This window comes from Lagopus muta, chromosome 12 (genome assembly GCF_023343835.1).
Source record: "Lagopus muta isolate bLagMut1 chromosome 12, bLagMut1 primary, whole genome shotgun sequence".
NCBI classification, from domain to species: Eukaryota; Metazoa; Chordata; class Aves; order Galliformes; family Phasianidae; genus Lagopus; species Lagopus muta.
In genome coordinates this window covers 2,682,674-2,696,592 of record NC_064444.1, presented here as the reverse complement: position 1 = coordinate 2,696,592, position 13,919 = coordinate 2,682,674, and the positions used below count along the sequence as shown (strand labels likewise).

The window sequence follows — 13,919 nt, the reverse complement described above, 5'->3', positions numbered from 1 at the left end:
TTCTCTTCAAGCCACTTTTTCAGGAACGTTTGATCATTCCAGCTCCTGTCTAAAATTCTGGTAACACATTGTGGTCCTGTCACCATTGGCAAGGGGACTGGGACAGTGCATGTGACCCATTGAGGAGAACAGAATGTCAAAATGCACAAGAAGTTTGGAGTTGGGAGTCTATTTTTAGTGGATAAAGATTGTTCCAAGGTTAAAGGAACACACAATTCTGGGGGAAGGTGGAGGGAATATTTGCCCTCCCTGGAGGCAATCCAAGAGGATTTCAGAATAAGAGGTCAGAGGAGCAAAGGGAGGGGAGGGCTATCTGTGACACAGCTGTTTTTGTAAACAGAGAGAAAAAAAGAGGTTGGATGGTAATGCTGAGTCCCGTGCATCGTATTCCACTGAAGCGTTTTTCAGCGTGGTGGAGTGGAACAAATTTACAGTCATATTTAAGACATCAGACCACCTACATTTTAACAGATCCACAAATTGACGTTAATGAAGCCATTTATGTTAAAAAAATTTAAATTCAGCTGGAAAAATAGAAAGAATGCTGAAACACTGGCTTACTTGTTCAAACCAGCTTTCTAAAGCAGTATTTGATATGTTTGCTGGAGAACAGAACAGGAAGGACAAAGCTGTCTAAGGAAGATGTATCTCAGGCAATACTTTCTTTCAGCACGTTTCTGATGGACAGTGGAAGACCTTATGGTTGTATTGGTGACAAATGTTTGCAAACCAAAAGAGAAACAGTGTTTTCTCTCTCTCTCTCTCTTTTTTTTTTTTTTTCAGAAAAATGAACATTTGGGGCAATACAGGACAATTTTGGATGCATTTGTTGGATAAGAAAACTGCATTAGCAGATCTATTCACTGTAAATTAGTGATATCTAAACTGGGAAGATATTATGGGAAAACATTATGATTTCTTTCCTTTCCTTCCCTCCCCTCTCCTACCCTTCCCTTCCCTTCTTTAAGAGACACATGCAAACCATGTAAACCTTTCCTCCTGTGTTTAATTAGAAAATAAACGTTGCATTTATTTTTTTCCCTGGGACTGTTTTAGCTTCTCACTTTTCAAAAGGGAGGGCAGCAACTTAATGTTTGAAGCTGGGAAAGGCACACGAGCTGCCTAACTTTGCTACGTTTTGCTTTCCCCTAAAGAATTATAAGCTTTCTCCAAGGGAATATGTAGCAAATAATTAAGCTACGTATTAAAACTGAGCAGCATGTGTAACCCATTCTGTGCACAAGTCAAACTGCTTTTTTTGCACGGGTTAGAAACATGCTCAGAACTATTTCATTTCACCTGCCAATCCACAGTTACCCATGTGCATTTTGGATGTACATGAGTCTGTCAGAGGTTGTTCTCTGTATTTAAGGATAGAGCAGAAAGCCAATATTGTTCGTACGAGGGCTATTTTTAATGGCTACATGCAGAGAGCTCTCTAGAGTTGCCATAAATATCCTGTTTGCTCTCTTTGTTTCTCTTTCATTTAGCTCCCTCGGTATCAACAAGACTATTCTTCCTAAAATGTTTTACTATATCCCCCCTGCTCCCTTCGGAGAAGGAAATGATGGAAATACATTTGCAGGGGGAAAGGCATATTTATTCTGCAATGAGTAACTTTTAAAAATAGTTAAATCAATTTAGAGCAAACCTTCAACAGCGAATGCTCACCTTTGGATGGGGATCAAGAATGGAAACTCTCAGACCAGAAGGAATTTCTACAGGATGTCACGAGGAATAAAAAAAAATGCAAGTTGGTCTGGGGAGTGCCAGGCCTGAAATAATGCCAGGTCACCCCAAACTGCCAGGCAACTCTACGCCTTTTCCCCCATACAAATGTATAACAATGCACCAAAAGTGTGAAGTGCAAATTTAGGCATCAGCATGGATTAGTTTATGTGCCCAAACAGGGAGCTGTGCTCCATTAATGAGGCTCTGCCCTGAAATTCTTCTGTATGTCGCACATATGCACAAGTCCAGATGCAGGCATTCAAGTGGCTACAGAATATTTGCAATATTGGACTCACTAAGATTAAACATGTGAAATCAGGTTCTCCTTCTCTTTTTCCTGTTCTGCTGGCTACTCAGACTTTCTGCTGAGTGTCAGAAAAGCAGACTGCATTTGTGCAAGCACTGCCTGCAGCATTGCAGCGAGGCAGAATTTATCCACATTTTCCCTGTATTTTGTTTTTCTTTACAAATTGTTGGCTCCCTCATTCGGAAGTTTCTGAAAGAAAAATTCTCCTAGCATAGAGAAGCATTTTTTTATTATTATTATTCTTTGTTTATTTTTTTATTTTTTAACTTGCAAAGCAGATGTAATGTTTCTTAAGATGGCACTGCTCACCTCATTCCCATGCCCGCTCTCCTGGCTGATAGATGTGGGACAGCAGCTCTGCTGAGCAGTGGCCTTCCTGCATAGGGCTGCAGAGAATCATGGAGTAGAATCACAGAATCATTTGAGCTGGAATGGACCTTTAAATGTCTTCTCCCCTGTGATGAGCAGGGACACCTACAGCTCAATCAGGTGCTCAGAGTCCCATCCAATTTGACTCTCTTTGGATGCTTTCTTGTTCTCATGATGCTCTTGGTGCTGGGGATGTGGAGGTGGTGATATGAGGCAAGTGGGTCACTTCTGACTTCCTAGAGCTCATTTTTGGCTTTTAGGGTCAGCCTTGACACAAGCAGCCAAGAATAGATATCGGATCTTGCAGAAAGGATATAAGTGCTGGTTTCACTACCCCAGCATTGTGGCTGCTCTGGGTAATGCTTACCAAAGCATCCACAGAGAGTAGCCAGCAGTTGCCACAATGTAGAAATGTGCAATGTGCTCAGCATGCAGCTGTGGACACTGCAGTCAGATGTTTGTGCTCCTTGAGGATAAATAGCAACTGCCCCTCAGGAGAAAAACTGAGGGGAATTGTAGATGCCTTTGTAGAGCTGCCTGCCTTATTAGGTTATAGGGTTCCCAGCTCAGCCTTTGCTTTGGGTATCCCATTCCCCTTGCCCAGCAGGCACTGAGGTATGCTGAATTAAGATGATATATTCTGTAGACAGGTGGAGAACTGAATCATTTCTTCAGACTGAAAAAGGAAAGAAAAAAAAAAAAAAGAAAAAAAAAATGTGCTTAGAAAGTTCATCCTCTGTTACAGAATAACTGTATCATTGGATACCAGAGGGTTATATCTTTCTTGTTAGGTAATGTTTCTATATTTGTAGTATAATTGCAAGCTTAGCTTGAGTGTCATGCTGGTAAATGAAACATGTTAATTACATGTATCTTCACATCCATCCTGGATGGACTGGCTATGAAAGGATAAGAGTAACAATTCTTATATTAACATTTTCAGCCTCCAAATGCAAGTAGTGTCAAGCATTGGGCTTTGTAAAACACAGTGCCACTATTGCCTTTGAAGAGAAAAATTCCTCAGCAGAGATTTCAGACAAAGAATGCAACACCCCCATCAAATCCTCTGGCCCCTGCAAGGGAAGTGTTGCGAAGCTTTTGACTTCCAGAAGAGTGAAGATGAGTGAATGATAAGCCTTGGCCATCCTCCTTGGCAAACCATTGGCAAGACAAAACCCAGTGTTTTCAGGATGTCACTGTTGCTGTCGGTTGTTTGCAGTAAAATCTGTTTATACACTGGAGGTGAGAAAAACTACCTCTGTGTGCCCCAAAGCCATTAACGCTCTGAGGAGTCAGCAGATGAACTGGAGTGGTTAAACTCATCACCATGAGGTTAACTCCCATTGTGCAGCTCCTGGCTCAACATCAGAGGGCAATAAAACACTGAGCGCAACACGATGGAGGTTCTGATCAGGAAATAGGGGACATGTGTCGCTACAGGGAACAAACAGGGCAGTAGAGGTGTCTGGCAGCAGCGCTGCCGAGTGTTCGTTGCCATCCACTCCCCCTCAATGTTCCTCTTATGCCCTTTATCGGCTTCCTCCGCTGCCGGGCGCAAACAAAGTCTGGCCCTTACCTGAGGGTCAGAGAGATGAGAGACAGTGTTACACAGGATATTCCCAGCATTTTCAATACTTCCTTTGCGGTGCGTTATGAATGTCTGACTGACATGGCCAAGCGAAAGTGCTCCGGGTTCCCGCGGGACCCGTGTGGCCGTAAAACTCACAAACAGAATAATAACAAAGTCATAAATTCTGACCTGTGGTACAGTCCGAATCGAATAACAGCTCCCCAGCTGTGGAATATGTGCCCTTGTTGTATGAAGGTGGCAGACCCCAGGGGAAAGTTCAGGTCATATTTGTTGAGTTGTGTAGAGCCGGGGCTGTTTAATGACCCAAAAGCAGCCAAAAGCTTGAGCAGCAGGACAGATACCCAACCATGTTTTCAGCCTGTTATGATTTACCCATTATTTTGTAAGTAGGTTTGAAAAAAAAATTGGGTCAGATAACAGAGCCAGGACAACAAGTGGCTGAGATTCTATGATGAAGGATGTGTTTTTCCCCGTCAAAATACCCAGGACCACTTTTCTTTGGAACTTTATCTGATGTTGAATACCTTCATGGCTTGACAACCAGATGAAACCAAGAGCAATATCTCATGGCTATTTCTGCTCCTGTCTGCAATGATTTCTCTCTGCAGCCCTAAATCCTGAAAGACTTTAGGAAGTTCCAGGCTTTACAGGGGGCAGCACTGGGTGAATGTTAGAGTTACTGTAGTTTTTCCCTGTTCATTGCAAGTGTGTTGGACTAGATGAAATTTAAGTGTCCCTTCCAACTAAAATGATACTATAATTCTTATAATTGTATGATTTCGTGATGCCCAATAGAACCATGAGCTAATTCACATCCTTTCTAATGGTTAGAAGTGTTGAACAAGCAGAAAGATCCAGAGTAGCCCTCAGCTGCCTTTGAGATGTGCTCAGAAGGGCTGGTATCAAGAAGTCATGCAAAGAAGAGATGAATTTTTTAGTGCCAGCCATCCTCTGGAGTGGATTTTGCAGGGGAAAAGGGCATTGGGAGACTTCTTCAGCCCTCCAGCTCCTCTGTCAGACTGGGATTGCATCCACCTCAAGCCTCAGTGACACACGGGCTGCTCGCCATCCGGAGAAGGAAGGACGAGATGATTTGTTTTTGTGTGTGTTTTTCTTTCCATGTCTGCTACTTGGAAGGAAACATGTCTGCTTTTAGAGAACAATGCTGCCCAGGGCCGTGGGAGTGAGCAAGTGATGTGTGCGAATCCTAACCCGGACCCCGTTCCCAGGCCAGCGCTCGGCGATACTCAGCTGTGCAGCCCCATGCAGCATGGTAAATGTGAAATGAGGGGGTTGGGGGCAATTTGGCACTGCAACCTCTTCCCTCCTTCATGGGGACATGGGTTTCCCTGAGCTGTTGTAAGCAGGGATGTGCCAGGGCCCCTTGAAGTCCCCCGAAATCCCCATGCTGCATACAACTCATAGCCCATCTCTAATTCTTCCTCTTCTTCTTCTTCTTCTAAATGTCTTTTTCTTGATACTTCTTACAGCCATTTCTTCTCCTCTTCCCCGTTCCCTACACTGACAGACTGATGGAGAAAATACGTGGTGATGGGATGGCCAGCAAATGTTTTCCTTCTCTTCAATCACGCACAGCAAAACCAAACCTCCTCATTTTGAGACAACAAGTGCTCTCAGAAGTGAAATTCTTACCACATCTCTGGCTTTGGAAGTTGGGCGGACTCTGAATGTTTTTGAGCAAAGTACATCTCCTACCACTCAGGTCATATTTCGTGTTGGCACTCCTCAGGTGTCAGATTTTGAAGAGAAGCCATCTGGGTCTCTGCCTTTGTTCTCCTTCTCCTCATGCATCATTGCCATGCTTTGGATGTGCAAAACCACATTTTGAAGGATTCCCAGCTTGTTCCCCAAACATCTCATCTGGTTGAGAGTGCTTGGCATAAATTGGAAAGTGCTCAGATAGGTTGTAATTTCCATCTAAGCAATGCAGAATTTGTAGCAGGAGGTGTTTTAAAGGTCTCCTCTCCAAATACTATGAAACGTATGGTATTCAGCTGAGGGGGCTCAATAAAAACCGTAAAGATTTGCAGAGTTTAAGACAAAGATAAGTACTGAAAAGAGAAAATACATTCCAGCAATGTGGACTAACCAGGCATTTTACTCATTTTTTGGCATCTATCGCCACCTCTCTGCCCCACCATTGGCTATTGCTGTCTTTTGAGCCCAGCTGTGACCTAGCAGTGCCCAAAGGCAGAGAAGGATGCAGGGAGAATGCAGCAAGATAAAGCCTCGCCATCCCCATCAGGATCCTTTATTGTGATCACCTTTAACATAAACCATTGCACTAGCATGCTGGTGAGCACTGGAACAAGGCTCCTTAACATCCCCTCAACTTCATCCCACACACCTCTCCTCCACCTGAGTGCCCAAGTCTAGATAGGTCAGTTTTGAATGGAGGCTTAGTTTCAAGGCTAAACACATCCATCACAAGGCTGCTCAGTGCTGGCACTCTCATCCCCTCTGTGAAACAACTTTTGAGGACTCTCCATCCAAAGCCTGCATCCCCAACCTGCATTTTCAGCCCTCCCCAAGCCTAAACCCACAGTTTACCAGGAGTGGGAAGAGATGCAGGAAAACAAGGGGCACTTTAACCCCTTTTTAAATCTCAAATTCCTTCCCAGTTTAGTATATTTAACTTGGGTAGAGTTCTGAAACAAAAGTTAGAGATGCCAAGTTGTTGGGGCAGGGAGAGGGAAGAAAGTTGGTTAGATTCTGAGAGCCTTGGAAGATCATTAAAATTTCATAACAGGCAGGGAAAAAAAAAAAGAAAAGAAAAGAAAAAAAAAAAAAAAAAAAGGCTGTTTGCTTATAAGGTCTCTAGTGTTTAAAGAGCTAGAGACAAAACTGCCGAGCAGTATATTCCAGTTTATCCTGTGGAATAGGAAGGAATGGCCCCAGACGTAATTACAAGTAAGTAGTGCACTGAGAAGGGAAAAGCTCAGGAAATGTGATGTCTAAGACCTTTTTTTCCCCTCTGGTGTTTAATCAGTTTGCCTGGGTGTACAGTAGGGATTGTTTGTTTGTGCTTTTCGTGATCTGCCTCCGTTGTAACGTATTGGATTCTTTGATGGGAAACGTGCGGGATGGGAAGAATTTTTGTGTGGCCGCTGCTGAAATTCAATGCAGTTTACAGCAAAACCAGGGAAGAAGGGTGAAATGCGAGGCTTGTTTTGTGAGTTTACAGAGCTGGAAGGCAGGGTATGAAGTTTCAGCGGTGGTCTCACTACTTATTGACTTTCGAGTTGTATCCGCTGAGCAAGCAACACAAGAGAGATTTTACAAATCAGGGAAGCGGTATCTCATCCATGTTGACACCTAGCAAAAAAATAAAGCAAGAGTAGCAGCGGTGGTTATTAAGCAGTGGGGAGATGGATGTGATGCAGTGTATGAAAAGGTTTTCAGAAATGTGTTCTATTTCTGTTCTATACCGTGACTCCTTAAAAATGCATTAATGTTGAATTGGGATTTGAAAACACTGAATAACGCCACTGGCAAAATATTTCTCTGAAGCACAGGACGCTGGATCTGTAAAACGAAATCAGTCATAAATTACAGAACACAGTAACAGCCACAATCTACAAATTGAACGTTATTAAATGCTCTTCTCAGTACAAAATAACTGCCAATGCCGTGCAATGATACAAACATGAGGAAAGGTATTATGTTACTGCCGAGGCTGCAGATATCAGTTCCATTTCTAAACCTCCACAGAGTACTTTAAAACATCATTAATAGTGAAATTCTTGTTCTACGTTACTTCATATTATTTATGAATACAGAAAAGTTATTACTTTATATTTTATTATGAACCTACTTTTATTTCTCTGTAATTTGTACAGCATTAATGTGTTCAATGGCATATTGCTTGCAGTAAAAGATATATATCTTAATTTTCTATTTTACTTTAGGAAAAAAAAACAATCTTATTTATAATTTCCTATCGTTAAAATGATTACTAGGTAACTTTCAAGAAGAATACAAGGAAAATGCATTCAATTATTCCTTTAAAATACATTCTATTTTCTAGTAGTTTTAATGAGTATAGTACAATATCCTACCTCTGTGCATACCTGATAGATATATTTCATGCCTGTAAGAGCAACTTAATAACTAGGAGAAGTACTTTAAAGGTATATAGCTAAATTAAAGTTTTATTATCTACTGTGGGGTTTATTCTCCTAAAAACACATTGGTTCATTGGCAATTTTTTGTATAAATTCCTTATTCTGATTTGAAGAGTTCATCCACTAGGGAGAAATATTTATTTCTAATTAGGATGCAATTTTCTCATCATTTTTGCATCTTCTGGCTAAAGCTCAGCCCCGTTGCATTTCAACTTTCACCTACACAATTCTACAAATAAAGGACAAAGAGTAACTCTGTAGATTATACATAAGCAAAATCTCACCATTACTTGAAGGAGTTTCCCAGATAGCAGAGGGATCCAAGCCATGCTGAAATTAACGAGTCATTTCTATGTGCTGTAAAGGGATTTGGATCCTGACACTGGACTCCTTACAAATTGTCAGGACATTAATTTTATCAGTTTGCAAAATCAGGCAGTTACCCATGGAGTAGCTTAGACTATAACTGAAGAGTGTGGCTTGGTCTGACAGTGATATTTTCCTCTCCATGATGTGGATTTATCACTGGCACCGTGTCTGACAAAACATGTCTGCTTATTTCTCACCCATGGGTTAACAAAGAACTTGCTTTGACACAGTGTTTGCGTAGTGAATATAATGGATTTTTAATCCATAGTCACTTCTAACATTTTAAAAAACCAGACAACGTTACTCATATAAAAGTTCATTCTGCACTTTGGTAATTATCAGAGTAGCTTTAAATCTCTTTACTTTGCTTAGAAAATGGAGCATTGTGAGTGCTTATAGGAATTCTGGAGTCAATGGAGAACCGAGTGCTTTTCGCTTCCATTTCCCTTGCCTTTATACTTTATATTCCTCGCTGTTAGGTTGTGCATGCCTTTCACAAAGCTTTCATTTGGAGCAGGGAGTAGGGTCCGAAAAAGGTTTGCTCAGACTAAATGCAGTATGGAAACAAGGACTATGTTGTCACACCAGGTTTGCTCAACACTTAAAATCTGCCTTGGGTCTCCGTGTCCTGCCATAATGCAAATGAGAGTGCTCTTGCTGGGAACATGTCATTCCCGTGAACGTTAAATGCTGTCATGCAAACCTCGTGGGAGTGAGCTACAGCAAGTCCTCCTGATTTAAGAGCTATTACTGATGCTGCTATTATTACTTTACAGGGGTACAGCGGGGATTCACAACCTCGGTTCTCAACCTTTCCCTTATTTCTTCATGGGAGGAAGTGAAGTGGCAAGGCTCCCAGCTAGACACATTTGTTGTCTCAGTGTGGAGGAATAATTGGAGCACGGCTCCTGTTAGGGAGTTGTGTAAAAGAAACCTTCTTCAGATCTTTTCTTTTTTTTCTTTCTTTTTCTTTCTTTCTTTTTTTTTTTTTTAAGAAACAAAGATTTAAAAATGCAGTTCTGGTTTGAACAGTCCTTATCTTCAGGCAGCAAAGTTGTGGACAAGCAATGGGTGCACTTTTATGTGCACGCAGAAGATAATGTCACTTATGAATACAGAAGGCTTCTGGGCTCTGCAACAGCTATTGGTGCAACGGAGGTCTCATTCCTGATGTGCAAGCTGACGTGGATGGAACAGGATGCCTGATGAGGTGGTGGAGTCACCATCCCTGGAGGTGATCAAGATCCATGGAGATGTGACACTCAGGAACGTGGTTTAATGTGTGATATTGATGGTAGGTGGACAGTTGGATTAGATTAACTCAGAGATCTTTTCCAACCTTAATGATTCCATGATTCTGTGATTCCAAGCACTCCTCTCCCTGAGCACCTGACCTCTGCTCATAACTTCTCAACCTAGGCAGGCCATGCCAAAGAGTCACTGAGTCTTAGAAGCAGATGGGCTCGTATGAAGGGAAAAGTGAAACAACTGATTCTGCTTATTTGTTTTCTTTTCTACAGGCTTATGCAAGCACATTTCACATGCTTCAGGCAGCAAAAAGCTCAGAAAAGTTTGAAGTTGTTGGTGTGAAGTGTTGTGGACCATTCCCAAAGCCACACTCAGCATCATGGACTTTCAGCTCTGCACCCATCCCACTGCAGAAATCTCTGCTGGCTCAGAGAAGCAGTTTGCAATCCCTGTGCTCCAACATTGGTAAATAGAGACCTTTTTACCTTTAGGTTTTCATATTCTGAAGATGATCAGCGGCCATACACACCATTTATTTCTGTAGCTCTGCAGAACCCACACGAGCCCAAGTCTTCAGCATGGCTTCGAAATGCATACCTCAGCTTGGAGCCATAGATGTGACCTTATTCTTCCCTTTATCCCTTACACTTGACCTTGATCCAGTCAGTCATATGCTGTTATTTCTGAAGAGTGGCAACGCAGAAAATGCCAGATCTCTGATTTATTTGTGGTTAAGAAAACGATTCCTGCGCGAGCTGAAAGCTTCCCTCCTTTTAATTGTAGCACCTGCCTAAACCCTTAACCTCTCCAAAATCGCCCTCAGTGCTGGAGTTGTTACTGCAGCCCCAGTGCTCCTGACAACCCTTGTCCCTTGGCAGAGATGGAGAAGACAGTGCTGTCTTAGCACAGCCACTGCCTGCAGCAGAGCCAGGACAGGGGATGGAATAGGGGCTGTTAAGTGAGGCTGTAACAGATTGGAGAGCAAATGTAAAATGAAATCCTCCAAATTCAGTGGAGAGCAGCTTGCCCTTTCATACTCTCAGTGAAGCCTTTTCTCCTTGACAATTTGCTGAAAGGACCTCTGTTGTTTTTTACTTAACACATCTGTGGATTTATTGCAAGCTGATGCTTTCTGTTTTACTTCTACATGGCACAAGCAGAAGATGGGGAGAAGAATTCAACCCAGATCTCTGACTCAACACTGCATTCCAAGTGTGGTGAAGCCCCAAATGGTGCTGATGCAAGAGAGCCCTGCTTGTCCCGGCCTGATCCTGAATGATCCTGATGAGCTCTGACTTTTTCCTGTAGCAAATACTTAGGGAGAAAGGAACAAATTTGAATAAATAATATGAAAAAATTGAGATCTACAATACAGGACACCATAGTATTAGTGTGGGGAAGATTTAATGCAAAACTGACCATGTTCCTCACGTATGTGAGTCCACTTGTCATGAGGTTACTCCTTGATATTTTACCCAGTGGAGAACGGAGAATGGAGAATGGAGAATGGAGAATGGGAGAATGGGAGAATGGGAGAATGGAGAATGGGAAAGAGCAAATCTTCCCCAGGGAGGAGTAAAACTCAAACCTCAGCTTCTCAGACAGAAAGAAGGAGCAAGGAGGGATGATGCCATGCGGAGAGATATTCCCCATCATTTATTGCACTCTGTTTCTTTCTTGGCCAGGGCAGCGTAGATGGGAACAACCAAAGCACCCTGTCCCTCCTGTTCTCCCTCTGATCTGCTGCTGAGCTGTGTTGTGCTATCCACCACAGGGCGTCCATATCCTAACGCTCCCCTTGCCCTTTACCTTGTTTAGCCTTTTTTGCCATCATGAAATAATGTTCACAATGGCAAGAACACAAAATAGCTCATAATGTGCCTCAAACTGTGAGAAAAGCGCATTCGATCCTCCCCAAACACAGACCTGCTCACTTCAAAGGCGGCAATATTTAGATAGTAATCAACATCGCGTTTTCTTCCCTTTCCTGGCCCAATGTGTCTATTTGCTCAGGCACTCTTTCCATCCATCCAGAAAACTCAACGTGTCCAAAGCACACACGGGGCCTCGCAATGATCCCAGGCAGTGCCTGAACAGGGCAGCCCCAGGTATGATCCCAATGACCTGGCTACTACAGTGCTGCCACCCCATGGCATGTGGTTTGCTCCTGGGTTGTTTTATTTATGGCTAAAACACTGAGTGAAGAAGCATCCTCTCCACCTTAGAGATAGTGAAATAGGAGCAAACAACAGTCTCAGAATGTGATCTATAGCTCCCTGGAGGAAGAAGATGTCCCTCATGCCATCCCCATGGGTGGTACATCTTCAAATGATGGACTGGGGAGAACCTAATATTTTCAGTTATCAGATACAGTGATAAATGATTAATAAAGAATCAAACTGAAAACAAGCGTTGCTTTTGTTTTTTTCTTAGATTGCCATCTCCAGCTTCTTGTGCCATTATTTATGAGACAGCGTTTTTAAGTGATTATGAAAGAGTGCATTTGTTATGCTGTAAATTTAAGTTTTATAGTCAATGGATATTTTGTGGCCTGGGAAAAAGTAAACATAAACTGAAAGAGTCATTTATTCCTATTCTTGTTTTGGCCCAATGAGAATTAACATCAGATGTGTGAATGGTAAAATTCCTTGAAGGAAATGCATCTCATTGTTAGTGATTGTTAGCTAAAAACACCCGAACCTCAGATGATGCAACAGCCAGACGTCTGCAGACTTTAAGAACAATTGTGATTTATTTCCAGGAATAAGGGGAAATTTCTTCCTATTCCTCTTCCCACATCACTCATCCTAGCAGGGAAAGATACTTTCCAAGGCATTTCAACAGTCACTAATGCTGTAGGTCTGAATGGCTCAGTCCACTCGACAGATGGATTGGGATCTCACATCAGCCCTAGGAGAAACCGAAAAGAAGTCATAGTATGAGAATGGAGACAGACTTGCATGAACACTGTGCCGACAGTACTGAATAATTCAGTGGCTAAATGTGAAGGCTGACTGTGATGAGATGCCAAAAATTCATCCAGAAGTGCATGGCTGGATGATAAAACATCAAATAAAATTCAGGATAGATAAATGTCAAGTGATATACACAGGAGAGGAGAGTCCTGGCATTCTGATGGTACCTGTGCTCTAAACAAACTATAATCACTGTGGAGAATTAGAGCTACAATACAGACTCCTATAAAACTGATTATCCCATAAAATAGATTGTAGCTGTAACTCTCAAAAAGAAAGTTACTGTTAGGAATTCTTAGGAATATAGCATAAGCATTGTGTCATTTTGTAAATCCTCAGTGCATCTGCACCTGAAATACCTGAAATCAACTAGCTTGTAAAGGAACTGTTGAAACTGGAAGAGGAGGACAGTAAGGATAGACAGGGACTTAGAAACCACCCAGTTTGAGGATGATTAAATGCACCAGGTTTATTGAGCCAGGAAAGAGATGGCTGAGAGGATATGATGGAGGGTGCTGGAATTATGAGTGACAAGGACAGAACAGCAAGGATCTGTCTGCTGTTCATTCTTCTAATACAAAAACTCAGAAGCATGAAGTGAAGCTTGTTGCTGGCAGTTTAAACTGTGAAGGAGCAATCCTTCCTGACACCATGCTTAGTCATCTTGTGGAACTCCTTGCCACAGGATACTTGGAGTGCTAAAAATTTACTGGATATATTCAGGAAAGAAAAACCCATCCGAGGTTTTTTAAAATCCATCTGTGTTTTGTATTAAATTGAAAGACGCCACGTCTGGTTCAGAAAGCTCCTGAGCCAGAAACCACTGTAGGTTGGGCAAGCGTTTTGAGGAAGTATCACTGCATAACTGACCTACATTTGTACTCTTTCCTGGGCTCTTGCTTCTGTTGCAGATAGGAGGTTATTTGGCATGGACTTCCATACTGACCTGCTAAAGTTGTTCATATCTTCTTCTTGTGAGCCTAGGCATCAAAGTGATAAGTAATTCCAGACAAATGCACTCCTTATGGTCTCTCTTAAATCTAGCTGTAACGTTAACTATTAAGTCGGGTGTTGACAGGCCAATGAGTAGTGGCCTCAGGTCTTGGGCTTCTCTTTTTCTAGTTCCTAGTCTCCTTTGCACTGGTCTAATACAACCCAGAGCAATCAAAAAGAGCTGTAAGGAC

General features: G+C 42.3%; 1 long non-coding RNA gene across 3 annotated transcripts in view; it reads left to right on the top strand.

The window, feature by feature from the left end:
• Positions 1 to 12,124, top strand: part of LOC125699335 (uncharacterized) — a 69,037-nt gene extending 56,913 nt beyond the window's left edge. Inside the window, exons 1-4 of one of the 3 annotated variants that reach the window (XR_007379520.1) lie at positions 6,857 to 6,929; positions 9,508 to 9,806; positions 10,033 to 10,225; positions 10,921 to 12,124. This is a non-coding gene — a long non-coding RNA (uncharacterized LOC125699335). Of the gene's footprint in view, positions 1 to 6,856; positions 6,930 to 9,507; positions 9,807 to 10,032; positions 10,226 to 10,920 lie in introns of those variants that run through there. The other 2 variants (XR_007379519.1, XR_007379518.1) reach the window with 2 other exon arrangements.
• The last annotated feature ends 1,795 nt before the right edge of the window (positions 12,125 to 13,919 follow it).